At 40.6% G+C, this 15,578-nt stretch overlaps 1 protein-coding gene across 5 annotated transcripts in view; it reads left to right on the top strand.

The window, feature by feature from the left end:
* Nucleotides 1-335: 335 nt before the first annotated feature.
* Dennd4a (DENN domain containing 4A) overlaps nucleotides 336-15,578 on the top strand; it is a 115,602-nt gene continuing 100,359 nt past the window's right edge. For 4 of the 5 annotated variants that reach the window (XM_069995104.1, XM_069995107.1, XM_069995106.1 and 1 more), the window contains exons 1-2: nucleotides 336-382; nucleotides 13,308-13,408. The gene's annotated coding sequence lies outside the window, so the exon portion shown is untranslated. The remainder of the gene's footprint in view (nucleotides 383-13,307; nucleotides 13,409-15,578) is intronic. The other variant, XM_069995105.1, reaches the window with a different exon arrangement.

A 15,578-nucleotide genomic window follows, 5' to 3' on the forward strand; every position in this document is an offset into this window, starting at 1 on the left:
CCTCTCCCGCCCACCTCAGGTCAGACTCGGCTGGTGATTGGTGTCCACAAGCGCGGGGTCCCGCCCCCTGTCTTTCCGTCACTACCAAGATGGCGCCCGTGGTGGCCGCTGAGGCTCGCGAAGGAGGTGGAGGCAGCGGCGACCGCGCGGGGCGGGGGAGTCCCGTCTGACTGAGAAGTCAGGCCTGGGGGTTTGGCGGGCGGAGGTTCCGCACGGGGCGGAGCGCCGGGTTTGCGGGGTGGGGAGGGGTGGGGGATGAGCTAAGCAGAGGCTCGGAGCGCCGCGGCATTCCACCCCCCTCGTGTCCCGCCGTCGCGCGTGAGGCACCCGGCGGCGCTCTCCGCGCTCGGCCCCGGGCCGCCCCCCCCCCCCCGGCCGCGAGGTGAGTACGGGGCAGGCGACGTGCGGAGCTGTCACCGCCGCGAGTGGTGAGCGCTGACAGCCGGGGCGGAGAGAGGGGCGCGGGGGGGGGGCGGCGCGGGCGGCCGCGACCTCCCTCCCTCCCTCCCTCCCTCCCGGGGCTCGGCGCGCCCCGGGCTGGCGCGGCGGCGGGGCCGGGGCGCGGGACGCGCGCGTCTGCGTGTGGCGGCGGGCGGGCGGGGGGGGGGGGGGGGAGACTCGGGTATTTTCCAGGCAGGTTTTATTATTATTATTATCATTCGCGTCGGCCTGGGGCTGTTGTTGTTCGGGGGTGGGGGGCGCGGGCGGGCCGGGGCAGCTCCCGGAGCTAGGATTGGGGTTTTTTGACAAGCCCGTTACGTAAGTCGGAGGTGCTTTCCCGGAATCCCACCTGCTCCGGGGAACGGGGGTGTGGGAGGGGGGGGGAGCGGGTGGAGGGGGCGGAAGGTGGGACCGTGGTGGTGAGTGGTGATGGTGATGGGTAGGTGGACAGGAGCTTGTGGGCAAAGCCCAGGAACCCGGCGCCCGCTTTTCCTCCCAGCCTTTCCCTTGCCCGGGTGGCCGGTTCCGCGTGAGCTGGGCCCGGGTCCAAGTTGGCCACTGTTTAATTAATTAATTAATTTTTATAGGGGGGGCGGTGGGGAGGGAAGGAGGGGAAAGGGCGGGTGACGATTCTAGGTTACCACCATGCCCCTTTGGAAGTTGATCGTTTTTTGGGGGGGGATGGGTGAGGGAGGAAAAGGCCCCAAAATTTTTTTTAAAAAAAGGTTTGTGACCCCCCTTCCCTCCCCTCAAAAAATGTCCAGTCTCAGCGACAGCTTTTCATTAGCATCGTGCTTATTATAAATGACAGACGTGCTGGAAGATCTGTATTGTGGTGGTGGTAGTGACAGTGGTTATTCCAGTGTGCTTTTAATTCAGACGTATGCTTGCTCACTCATCTGGAGCCTTAGAGAGAGGTTTTGTGTGTGTGTGTGGAGCCTTAGAGAGAGGTTTTGTGTGTGTGTGTGTGTGTGTGTGTGTGTGTGTGATAGGACAGTTATATTCTTGTTTGCAAAGGCATCGGTCAACAGGCATGTATTTATTTGAGGAGAAAACGCGTGTCAGCTACCCAGAGACTTGTGAGGGCAGAAATTGTATTTGCTCTGTGAATATGGTATTCTTTAAAAATGGATTAATGCGTGTTAATGAAAGGAATGGCCCAAATGGGAAAGAAGCAATCTTTCAATCACAAGCTGTTATTTGGTATGCATGTGGTTTCATTTTCTTCTCTGCCTTCCCCTGTTCTGCCTGGTCTTTTCCTTGGGGAAAGGAGGTTGGAGACACCTGTAAACACCATAGCCCTGGTTACACTAATCTACTGTAGTATATCGGAGATTATTATAAAAAGTAGTCTCTGTGTGGGGTGGTGGGGGACCCAAGATTGGGTAATAAGGAAGAATTCTTGAGCAAGTTTTGAGTTTATGGTAGATCTAGGAGTCAGCTTCTGCGATTCAGAATTTCTGAGCTGTTTGAACCCTGATTGAACTTATAATAAAAGATTGTATTTGGCTTCTTACATGGTAACTTTGTTTTGTTTGAGAGAGAAGTAAACATTTTGGGCAACTTCGACTTCATTTCTATAATTTCCCTTTGAGCCATAGCTCTCGGTAGGAGTCCAGAATAATATATATAATCATAATTGTATGTCTATGTCCATAAACATATATATGTATATATGATATGTGTTACATAATTTTCTTTTTCTGAATAATAAACACAAACCTATTTCACTGTGGAAGTTTATAAGAATTTGCTTGTTAGGGATGTTAATTGATCTTGACACCAACCCAATCTTGGGAACAAAAGAGTAAATTTTAGGGTTCAAGGTGTGGCTCAGATAGTAAATTTTGGCCTGAATTTTAAACCTTTGTACACAAGTTTACACTTCTGAAATTTGGTGAAGCTATGCAAATTTTATGAGGACCTGGAAGCTGGTACTGATTTGTTTTGAACTTTAACACATGAACTACAACTAGTTTAAATAGTTATTGATTCTTTTTTTTTTTTTTTTTTTTGTGGGTCATGGGGCTTGAACTCTGGGCCTGGGCGCTGTCCCTCAGCTCTTCAGCTCAAGGCGAGCGCTCTACCACTTGAGCTACAGCGCCACTTCCGGTTTTCTGGTGATTTATTGGCGATAGGAGTCTCACGGTCTCTCCTGCCCGGGCTGGCTTAGAACCGCGATCCTCAGATCTCAGCCTCCTGAGTAGCTAGGATTACAGGCGTGAGCCACCAGCGCCCGGCTAGTTATTGATTCTTAAGTTCCTGGAGTAACTTGAGTAATTCTTAGTGTGACTGGAAGCTATAAGAAGGAAAGGACAGAGTGCATTCTATTCATTTGTACAAAATATAATAAAATTATGGCATTATAGTAAAAATGTATTTGTATTCTACTTACCATGGAAATCTAGCTTTCATAAGCATTGATACAGATAGAGATAATTATTAATCAAATTCTATGCTGTTCTTATTTATGATCGTGACTTCTTGTATGTAGAAAACCTAAGTGGCTGTAGCAGGAAAATGGGCCTGCTATTCTTGCTTTCTCTGATGTTGGAGACTTATCTGTGAGGACTTTTCCTTTTCCTCCCAGAGGTAGAAGAGAGTGACAAAGTAAAAGTTGATCCATTTTTTCTTTATTATTTGTCTGTTTGCTTTTTTGATGCTCTAGATTGATTATTATTCAGTAGAATTGGTAGGATGAGATGAAGGGAGTCCTCTATAATGATCACTTTTAATTCTAAAAGAGTAATGTGAAACTTTACGTTTAAGAAGACATTAATTTATATAATGTGTTATTACCATAGTGAAAAAAATTGAGATGGGGTCTTGTTATGGAGCTCAGGCTAGCCCCAGTGCTGCTTAATATAGGTACATGCCACCAGACCCAGTTCAATTATTTTTCTTATATACATGATGTTTAAAAACTTCTAATGGTTATATGAGAAAAAAAAACCCTGAAAATCCAAATAACCATTGCTGCAGCAAGTAAGCTATCTTACAGATCATTGTTAAAGCAAACCCAACTCAAAATATGGTGCATATTTGCTCTGTGCAATAAGAATAGCAGCTGGCAATTTGAGGGAAGGCATCCTCCTGATTGCCAGCTCGTGTATAGATATTTTGCATCAGTGCACATTGCTTCTTTCCAACCCCTTATTTGCGGTCTGTACTAAACTGTTCTGTGTTGACAGTGCCACCTATTGATGGGCTTTCTCTCCCGACTCCACTTATTACTTCATCAGTCACTAAACTGTAGCCAATATTTTGCAAGTTACTGAGGATACAATGGTGAATGAGACATGATTTCTGTCCTCAAACTGCCTAAGAATGTTTTCTTCTCCTTTGTGAGCCATCAGCGTACAATGTGTACTTTACCTTTCCACTTCTACTGCGAAATACTCAACTATCTTTTTCTTGTAACTCTTAATGGGAAAACATGTTTTGAGTTACAAGAAATTTTCAAAAAAATTTTGGACTATCAAATGATTATAGGCTAGGGAATTAAAAAAACTATATATATGTATATCTATGTATATATGTATATCTATGGCTGTTATTGCTATTTTAAAAAAATGTGTGGCCCTTCCTGAGTTCCTTTTGTTAAAAATAACAAAGAGAAAGATTATCACAAAAGAAAAAAAGAAAAGTATCATTGGCATTTTTCTGTTAGGACTGTACTTTATTTTCACTATCAATAATGAGTCATCAAAATGAGTTAAGTGTATAGTACGTAAGAGATACTCTTTCTGGTATAGTTTGCTAAAACCTGTCTCCCTCCCTCTTTTCTCTTTTACCTTTTTTGCAAGGGGGTTATATTTTGACACGTCCACATATGCATACAATATACCTTGATCTATGTAAAATTAATTTTCCATATGTATGTTACAGCATACATATGTATTTACATATAAACCGTATATTACATAGAGTATATGTGTTATGTATATACACACAGTTTGGCTGTTTTTATTTTAAATACACTTTAACTTAAATTTCTTTTTTATGTGTGTGCATGCCTGTCCTGAGGCTTGAACTTGGGCCTGGCCACTGTCCCTGAACTTTTTTGCTTAATGCTAGCATAGCACTCTTACCACTTGAACTACAGTTCCATTTCTGGCTTTTTTGGTGATTACTTTGAGATGTGTCTCAGGGACTTTTTGGCCTGGGCTGGCTTTGAACTGTGATCCTCAGATCTTAGCCTCCTGAGTTGGTAAGATTACAGGTGTGAGCTACTGGCACCTAGCCTTCATTTTCTTTTTGTGGCAAGTTTTTTTGTTTTGTTTGAGACAAGCTCTTGCTGTGTAGCTCAGGATGGCCTTGAACTTGCCTCCTCCTGAGTGTTGATATTACAGGTATATGCCACTATGCTTGGATGTCAACATTGTTTGTGAATGATAATTATTTATGCTTTTCTGTTTTTTTTTTTTTTGACTCAGGGTCTTATTATGTAGCCTAGGTGGGTCTAACTCTGGATTCACAGAGTACTGGACTTTCTTGTTTCACCTTGCCTGATGAAACGAGGATTTTTCTTTGTTGTTGTTGTTGTTTTCTTTGTCTTTGGGTAGGAAAAGGGGGACAGAAATGGAGGGACAAAGGGTGAACAAATGCAGCAGTGATACTCAGTAGATTCTATATTGAAAATGAACTGTACAACTTGTGGGGAGGGGAACGGAAGGGAAAAACTGAGAGAGAGCAAGGGAAGGGGTGACATTGTCCAAAAAAAAAATGTACTCATTATCTGACATATAACTGTAACCCCTTTGTATATCACCTTTATAATAACAATTAAAAAATTAAAAATACATATCTTTTTCCCCCTGAGCTGCAGCTATAGCTATATACCACAAATTATTTATTTGTGTCTGTATGAAACTGAATATGAGTTATGCTGATGTCTTAGACTCTAGTTCAGTATCACATGGTTCTTTTTCTTTTTCTTTTTTTTTTTTTTTTGGTGGTACTGGAGTTTGAACCTTGAACTCAAGGTTTTCATGCTTTCTGGGTAGATGCTCTACTACTGAGCTACCCCCTCCCATCTAATTTCTTCTAGTTTTATCCTCTTTCTTACCCATACCTCCATTTTGAAAAATGAGGGGCATAGGTCTTATTATCTGACATTTACTTTTTTGTTCAATCATATTATACATATATTACAATTTAAGGTTAACCTTGGCTGGGTGCTGGTGGCTGTAATACTAGCTGGAAGCTGAGCTCTGAAGATCATATGATTCAAAGCCAGCCCAGGCAGGAAAGTCCATGAGGCTCTTCTCTCTAGTTAACCACAAAAAAAGCTGTGGCTTAATTAGTAGAGTGCTAGCTTTGAGCAGAAAAGCTCATTGTCAGTGCGGAGGCCCTGAGTTCAAGCCCTAAGGCTGGCACACACACACAACCCCCCTCCCACAAAAAGAAAAAAAGTTAACTTTGTACTTCCATGAGAAACAACCATACCAAGTAGAGCAGGGTTTATTATATGCAGGGCCTGGGCATTGTCCCTTGTTTTTTTGCTCAAGGCTAGAGCCCTACCACTTAAGCCACAGCTCCATTACTGGCATTTTTGGTGGATAATTAGAGATGAGTCTCTTGGATTTGTTGCCCAGGCTGTCTTAGAATTGATCCTGGGGTTGGGAATTTAGCTCATTGGAAGACACTTGCCAAACAAGTGCAAAGCCCTGAGTTTGGTTCTCAGCTCTGCAAGATAGAGAAAAAGAACTGAGACCTTCAGATCTCATCCTTGTAATTAGCTAGGATTACAGGTGTGAGCCACCAGCACCTGGCTGTATTTCTAGTTGTTGGTTCTGATCCTGAGGCTTGAATTCTGGGCCCCAGTGCTATCCCTAAGCTTTTTTGCTCAAGGCTAGCACTCTACCACTTGAACAACAGCTCCATTTTTTGCCTTACTTGTGGTTTATTGGAGAGAAGAGTCTCATGGACTTTTCTGCCTGGGCTGGCTTTGAATCATGATCCTTAGATCTCAGCCTCCTAGGCAGCTAGGATTACAGATGTCATACACTGGCACCAGGTTCTGCATTTGTTGTTTTTGATAATGTCATGGCAAATTGGCCATTAGTCTTTTCTTTCTAGTAGCTCCAACATTTGGCATCTTGACCCACATTTGAAATTAACATTAATGATAATTAGTCTTTCTCAATTATACTAAAGAATTAGTTGCTTATTTAAAGCCCAGCATAGTTTAGTTACTTGTAATACTGCTGGGACTCTAGGAATATCTTAAGCTTCATTTAGTCTGTGCTGTAGTGTTTAACCAGCCTTTCCTGGGATGGATGAAGGCATCAGGGGTTGTAATTTTTGGGGGGTGGGAGTGGGGGGAAGAGGAAATGAACTGAAGCATGTTGTAGAGAAGGGATAAACAGGAAGCAGAATGAGAAAATTGTAAAATGTTCCAGTTACCTCTGAGCACAATATTCCTTCACTATCTGATTTTAAATGAATACTCAGAATATTAGGCAGTCTTGATCAAATGTAATTTCAGTAAGTAATTTCTAGCAGCAATTTCATTAAAAATGATCAATTTCTGTGCGAGACTTGTTTTCCCAAAGTGATTTTTTTGGTAGTTTAATTTTCCTAAACCTTGTAGTTTAGTTTTCCTAAACTTTCCCTTTTACCATAGATTTAACATTTCTCATTTTGTTCTGAATGCTAGAAGTCTATATAATGTTGGAATATTTGATATTACTGTTTATTTTTATCTCTGAATTTATTACAGTTTTTAAAGCGTGAATTGTCAAAGGTAACTTTTCCTTATTAACCAAAATAAAAGAAAAATAGAAAATCTAATTAATATATCAGTCTTGTTAATGCTGTATAATGACTACACTACTGGGAAATGCATCTTAGCACTAAATATTTTAGTTGAGGATGTTGAAGTATTATGTTTTTAAGAGAAATAGATACAAATAGATGGAGAAAAACTATATGATAGTTTGGCTTATTCCATAGGACTGGCTATATCAACAGAAAAGTTGTACCTCACCTTCCATAGTTCAAATTATAGTGTTATTATTTTTCTTTAAAAATTATTTAAATAAGGCCTGTACCTTAACCTTTCACTTTTTCCCTGAATACTAGATTTTTGTAATAGTGTTTTACTTGTGTGTGTGTGTGTATGTGTGTGTGTGTGTGTGTGTGTGCACACGTGTGTGCATGCCAGTCCTGAAACTTGAATTTTAGGGCCTGGTTTCTGTCCCTGAGTTTTTCATTCAAGGCTAGCCCTCTATCACTTGAATCATAGCCCACTTTTTAGCCTTTTAGTGACTAATTGGAGATAAGAGTCTCACACGCAGACTGTCCTGACCAGGCTGGCTTTGAATCATGATCCTAATATCTTAGCCTCTTGAGGAGCTAAGATCACAGGTGTGAGCCACCAGCACCCAGCTTCATTCTTATTTATTGGTCTTTTGTGGTGTTGGGAATCAAACCTGGGGCCTTGTGCCTGGTGGACAAGTACTACATCCTAGCCCTGTAATAGTATTTTACTTATATTGAAGTTGGACTTAATGGATATTGTTTGAACTGTTGTGGTTGATGAGTATTAAAGAATGAAGATATTAGTTTGGATGCAGTTTTTTAAAATCATTTTTTAAAAATTCCTAGTACATCAATTTTATTCTTGTAGTCATTTTTGTTTCTCTATTGAAATTCCCTAATTATGCATTTGGTCCATTTTTTCCTTCATAGCCTTTATTCTGTTAACCAAGTTTTTTGTTTGTTTTTGTGCCAATCCTGGGGCTTGAACTCAAAGCCAGGTACTATGCCTGAGCTTTGATGCTCAAGACTAGCACTTTACCGCTTGAGCCACAGCTCCACTTCTGCCTTTTTTGGTGCTTTTTGTTACTTTCCTGCCAGGCTGGCTCAGAACAGAGGTCTTTAGCTCTCAGCCTCCTAAGATTACAGGCATGAGCCACCAGCGCCTAGCCTAACAGCTATTTTAAGTATCCCTTCAGTTACTACTAATCAGGATCACCTTAAATCTGGTTGTGATGCTTCTATTTTGTAAAGCGTTTTAAAGGTTTGTTTTTTTTTTCAACTAGGGTTTAAATTCAGAGCTTTTTGTTTACTAGGCAGATACTCTAGCACTTGAGCCATGTCTCTAGCCCTTTTATGCTTTAGTTATGTTTTTTAGATAGGAGCTCCCACTTTTTGCCTGGGATTGACCTCCAATTTCTGTTCTCCTGCCTATGCTTCCTGTAAAACTGGGATTACAGGCATGTACTGCTTGGCTTTTTTGTTGAGATGAGGGTCTACCTAACTTTTTGGCTTAGGCTGGCTTTGCCTCAAACCACCATCCTCCTGATCTCCACTTGCCACATAGCTGGGCCTTCAGACATGTGCCGTGGGGCTTATTAAGCATGGGGCTTATTCACAAAAGGGAATCAAGGATTAGGATATTGAGTATTTCATAATAACTAATGATAGAAACATAGCAAACACTGTATAAGGCAGTGGTATCAGGAAGAAAACTTTTCAGTAACCCTGTTTTCTTTCTGAAGTCATGATATGGGGAGACGAAGGATGCAGAGTGATGTTCAGGATGTAGAGTGTTAACAAAAGTGCTCTTTTATATGTGTGTCAGTGCCAGGGCTAATACTATGGTCTTATGCTCTTGTTCAACTTTCTTGGGCATATCTAAAACCATCTGAGCCATACCTTTAGTCTGGCATTTTGCTGGTTAATTGGACACTTTTCTGCCTGGGCTAGATTTGAACCATGATCCTCAGGTGTTGGTCTCCTGAGTAGCTAGAATTATAAGGGCAAGCCACCTTCCAGCTTGGGTTGTTTTTGTTTGCAGCACTAGGGATTGAACCCAGGTTCTTTCTAGCTACATCATAAGCCCTCAGGGACACTATGATTTTTCTGATTCTTACTACTGTTCACTTGATTTTTCTTTGTCTTTTACCACTGTGCATGGCTCACTATATCTCCACCCCCTAAGCCCCTTATTGCTGGGATTGAACCCAGGGCCTTGTACATGCTAGGCAAACAAACTTCTTCACCATTTGAGCTGCACTGTTTTTTTGTGGGTTTTTTTTTTTTTTTGGTTTTTTTTTAGCTTAATTTATTTTTAATCTTTAAATAGTTGCACAAATGGGTTTCAATTCACCATGGCAATTTATGTACAATGTATGCAGTGCTTCTTGACCAATGTCACCCCCTCCATCATTCTTCCCCCATCTATCCAAAGTTTACCCATCCCCTTCTGTTTTGTATTTGAGACAGTCTCAGTACTATCTTTGTTCAGGCTGGCCTCAAACTTGTGATCCTTCTGCCTCTGCCTCCTGAGCAGTTGAGTTTACAGGAATGAGTCACCACACCTGGCTGAATGTCTAAAACTCTTAAATTTATATGTTGGCTCATTGTTATGTGATCTCATTCTAAGCCCCTGGGAGGAGATCCAATTCGAGGCAAATATCTGTCTGGTACAGTCAGCTGTGGCTGATGAAACTAAGGTTTCATAGAACATGATTCTCTGTTTTTGTGGGAGAGGAGTAGATACAGGACACATAGCTAGCTTCCTGAGGACATGATGTATGCTAATAGATATTCTAAAAAGTGGCAATTACAAAAAGGATACTGGACAATGATTTTTTTTAAATGAAAAAGATCTCTCACTAACATTGTATAAAGCAACGAATTTAAATTATTTCATTCCCAATCTATAGGTGATTATTGTGAAAGTAAAAACTAATAGAGGGTCAGGCGCCGGTGTTTCATGCCTGTAATCCTAGCTACTAAGGAGGCTGAGATCTGAAGATCGCAGTTCACAGCCAGCCTGGGCAGGAAAATCCATGAGATTCTTATCGCCAATAAACCACTCAGAAAACTGGAAATGACACTGTAGCTCAAGTGGTAGAGCGCTTGCCTTGAGCTGAAGAGCTGAGGGACAGCATGCCCAGGCCTAGAGTTCAAGCCCCATGACCAACAACAACAACAGAAAGAACACACAAAACCTAATAGAGGTAATTTTTAGCTTCTTCACACGGAACTGCACACACAGAACACAGACATTTGAGCAATATTATTTTATGAATAATATATGTTGATTATATCTTCTTTTTTTCCCTATTGGAGTCCAGGACTTGAACTCATAATCTGATGCTTTATGCTCATTGGTACCTCCAACTCTGATTATACTTTCTTTAATATTGTATTAATAACACTTAAAAAAATCTTTGAGGTTGGGCTGGGAAAGTGGCTCAGTGGTAGAGTGCTTGCCTTGCATGCATGAGGCCCTGGGTTCGATTCCTCAGCACCACATAAGCAAAAAGAAAAAAAAGCCGGAAGTGGCACTGTGACTCAAGTGGTAGAGCGCTAGCCTTGAGCTGAAGAGCTGAGGGACAGCACCCAGGCCCAGAGTTCAGGCCCCACAACCGGACCAGAAAAAAAAAAAGAAAAAAAATCTTTGAGGTAGAATCTTGCTGAACAGGCTAGCCTTGGAACTTGAAGTCTTCCTGTCTGCCTCTCAAGGGTTGAAATGACAGGTTTGCACCTCTCTCTAGCCCTCCATGGCAAACTGTTATTTATTTAGCAAACATTAACTGACTGCCTATTCTCTGCCATGAGCTGTATTAAAACATGTATTTATAAAGATAGAATTATAACATTTCCTACTCTCAAAGGTAGATGTTCAAAGAATAGATGTCCAAAGAAATAATTACAACATTACTATGACAATTATGTTAGAGTATGTGTAGGATACTCTTGAAGCAGAGAGAATAGCAATCTCTCTTGGGGATAGGAGTGGGGAACTTTCCAAGAACAGCTCTCAAGTATTTCCCTGGAGTTGGCCATTTGAATAGGAGTGGGTATTTTGATAAGAGGGACTAAATTTGAATTTGCAAAGGTAGCCTAGAGTTGTGTAAAGGTATTAAGTGAATTTTTCACAACATTCATGTTATTGAAATAAATCAAAGCTTTTTTAAAAAAAAACCTGACCTTCACAGGGTAATAAGTACTGCTTTATTCAAAATATAGATTTTAAAATTCTGAACTCATTTATTCTCTAACTTTGATATCACTTTTGGGAATGAGTTGCCATTAATCACTTGTTTCCAGAGACTTCTTTATCAAGACTTTAGTTGAGGTTGTGATTTTTCCTTTTTAAGCACAGATCCTCATGTAATGAATGAATGACTGAAAAGGGTAGAGCTTATAAAACTTTCATATAGGGACTAGGAAGGTGGCTCAGCGGTAGAGTGCTTGCCTTGAATGTATGAGGCCCTGGGTTCAATTCCTCAGCAATACATAAGCAGAAAAAGCTGGAAGTTGCACTATGGCTCAAGAGGTAGAGTACTAGCCTTGAGCTGAAGAGCTGAGGGACAGTGCCCAGGCCCAGAGTTCAGGCCCCACAACTGACAAAACAAAAACAAAAACAAAAAAACTTTCATATACATACAAGTAAACAGTAAAAACACACAATATTAGTCTAACTTTTTTTTTTTTTTTGTCGGTCATGGGGCTTGAACTCTGGGGCTGGGCGCTGTCCCTCAGCTCTTCAGCTCAAGGCTAGCACTCTACCACTTGAATCACAGCGCCACTTGCAGTTTTCTGAGTGGTTTATTGGAGAGAAGAGTCTCACTGACTTTCCTGTCCAGGCTGGCTTTGAACCTTGATCCTCAGATCTCAACCTCCTTAGTAGCTAGGATTACAGGCATGAGCCACCTGTGCCCAGCTAGTCTAACATAATTTTAAAGGCTGAGTTCTAAAATAGTTTATATTAATGCTGCAGTTCTGTAATTTTAGAGGAAAAAAAAACCCCTATGTGTACGTGTTATAGATATGTGGGGGAGGGCATACTAGTTCCTTGTGCTTATGTAGCCAGCAGGTCCTCCACCCTTTTCCCTTTTTTATCTTTTGGGGACAGTCTTACTTTGTAGTTATGGCAGCCTAGAACTTGAAATCTTGACTTTCTCCCAGTACTGGAATTATAAGTGTGAATCACCATACCTAACCCATTAAAACTTTTTTACATAATTATTTTTCCCTGCTCTGAAGTGAAATTTATATAGACAATTGGCAGTGTGCTTTGAGCTTCACTACTCTGATCATTTGACTGACACATTTACTTCTCTTTTCAGTTCCTTTATCCACTCATTCATGATTCCGACTCTACCCCATTACAAATAACTAAGCATAAAACAAAACAAACAACCCCTCCCACAGAAGTCCAGGTTGACTATTCTTAGAAACAAAGTGAGAAGAGAAGGGAAGCATTTGGAGCCAGCATGGTGGTAGTGAAAGAATAGGTCTGTTTGTGTTTCAAACATGAAGTTCATTTTTTTTTAATAGCAAACTCAAAAATGCCACCATTGTCACCAAGGTGGCAAATCATGACTGTTTCTGTCCTTCTACAAGTGAGTCTACTTTTTTTTTCTTGTCAGTCCTTGAAATATGCTTCTCCAGCTTTGAGGTATATTCAACTGTGCTGAATTCACTTGTCTGACTTGCCTTTTAATTCCTGTAAGGCAGAGTCATGCCTTTGTGTCTTTATTACCATTGCCTGCTGCAGAGCCCAAGACATGATAGGAGTACCATTTTAGGATTTTTCATTACAGACAACAGTAAACTGGTTATTTGATGCAAAAGACAATGAATTTATTGGGAGAATATTAGTTAGCTTATGGAAGAAGACTGGGAAAGCAGACTCAGAAACAAAACTCATGGCTAGACCTTGGTCAGAGTAAATAGCTATAGCCTTATTGGTTATCTTTTTCCTGCTTAAGACTCCATTGATGCCACTGGATGATGCTATTGTTGGAATATTGCCACTGGGGGCTGCATATCACTGACCTATGAATGAGTTGGCTTTTTAGTTGTTTGCTTATAAATAACAGAAAATTGATTTTGCTCAGTTTTAGATGGTGAAAGTCCATGATCATAGTTGCAGCATGGTCAAGTTATGATGAAGCCCCTTTTGGGCAGACTGCCAATTTCTTGTTGGAAATGGTCCTAGGTATGAATTTTAAACTGTCTTTACAACTTTAGTGCTAAGATTCCAATTCTCTGTGAATACGTTTAATTCATTAGTCAATGTGCCTGGCCCCAAATGAGCAAGTACCTGTTTTAGCTTCTGTAATTGGTTCTAGGATCCAAGTCTTTCTAAACACTTGTGTGGTAGATTCTCTAAAGATAAGGAAGGAGCTAGTTCACTTGCTAGGCACTAAAAAAAAAAAAATTGACACATGTCCATTTCAGTAAACTTTATTTTGGTTGGTCGTGGGGCTTGAAGTGTTGGCCTGGGCGCTGTCCCTCAGTTCTTCAGCTCAAGGCTAGTGGGGCTTGAAGTCTTGGCCTGGGCGCTGTCCCTCAGCTCTTCCGCTCAAGGCTAGTGCTCTACCACTTGAGCCATAGCGTCATTTCCAGTTTTCTGGTGGTTAATTGGAGATGAGTGTCTCCCAGACGTTCCTGCCCAGGCTTGCTTTGAACCATGATCCTCAGACATCAGCCCTCCTGACTAGCTAGGATTACAGGCGTGAGCCACTGGCACCTGGCAGTAAAAATAAGCAAAATCAGCAGATACAGGTTTTAAAAATGTGTACCTTATTACTTAATTCTTTTTTTTTTTTTTTGCCAGTCCTGGGGCTTGAACTCAGGGCCTGACACTGTCCATGAGCTTCTTTAGTTCAAGGCTAGCACTCTATCACTTGAGCCACAGTGCCACTTCTGGCTTTTTCTGTTTATGTGGTACTGAGGAATGGAACCCAGGGCTTCATGCATGCTAGGCAAATACTCTACTAAGCTACATTCTCAGCCTAATTCTTTAAATCATGTTCCTTAAAATTAAAGCTTTCTGATACCCTGTTTACAGTACCTGGACACAGGCTTATTTGATTATCTAATAGCCTAACAGTGGGTGGAACTAGGATTTGAATATGGCCAAAATTACGTTTTTAGTTATATAGTTGTGATCATCAATGAATAAAAACAGAAATGGCAAACCAATTTTAGAGAACTCAAAGGAGTTTTGTATGTGTGTTGTGTGTGCATGCATGCTAGTATGGAGGTTTGAGCTCAAGGTCTCACAGTCTTACTTAGCTTTTTTGACTCAGGGCTAGCACTCTACCACTTGAGCCACACCTCTACTTCTGATGTCTTGCTGGTTAATTAGGTAAGAGTGTCTCAGATTTGTTTTCCCTAAATTCTCAGATTGCAGCTGCCTGATTGGCTAGGATTATAGGTGTGAGCCATTGGTGCTTGGATAGAAGCATATTTTTACTTACTAATTTTTTAAAAAAATATTATTTCTAAGCCATCTTACCTATCAAGTATAAGATATTATTACACCGTTTTGGGAAATTGACATGTTTGTAGTGTTATTCTTAGGTATTTTTAAACATGTACATTTATGTGTCAAAAGATACATAATTTGTACACATGTTACAGTCACTTTATAGTAGCATAACATTGGGAATAAGCTAAATGTTTATCAACAATAGAATGGATAACTAAGTTGCGTAAAATTTAAAATGGTCATTTTTTAAATGAAAGACTATATAGCATTGGAAATTAACATTCCACGAATATTGAGTGTATGAGTATGGTAAGTCTCAAAACTTTGCAAACTGCAAAAAGTAAAACCAAAAAGAATACGTGAGAGTCCTCCATGTTTCACTTAGAATTTAGAGAAGTTCTCTTTGAAAACGTTGGGTTGTTTGCGTGTGGGTCTTGATACTAGTAATACTGGCTTCCTGAGCAGGGAAGTTACGTTCACTTTGTGAGAATTCTTGGAGTAATATTCTTTCTCTTTATGGATTATACTAAAACAAAACAAAACAAAAACCCAACAACCCCACCTTAGTGTGGACTAGCTTTTAAGAGCATGGCTAAGTGAATTGCTCAAGTTGTGTGCTAAGTTTTATCTAAATATTTGTATATATTTGTATACATATTTTAGAAGAGAGAATACCTAGGATGAATCAGATTGTGAGAGAGTTTCATGACCCATAAGACTCACAGCACCAAATTCTGCATGTTCATAAAGATGTAAATTCAGGAATGTATTGTGGGTAGGTTGTTGTTGTTATTATTATTATTATTTTATAAGGAATTAAGTCCTTGCCTCTAAGAAAAAGGACCATCCTTTCAAGCTTTTTTTTTTATTTTTCTTTTTTCTTTTTTTGGTC

This window comes from Dipodomys merriami, unplaced genomic scaffold (assembly GCF_024711535.1).
Source record: "Dipodomys merriami isolate MVZ:Mamm:240054 unplaced genomic scaffold, mDipMer1.0.p SCAF_48, whole genome shotgun sequence".
Lineage (NCBI taxonomy): Eukaryota > Metazoa > Chordata > Mammalia > Rodentia > Heteromyidae > Dipodomys > Dipodomys merriami.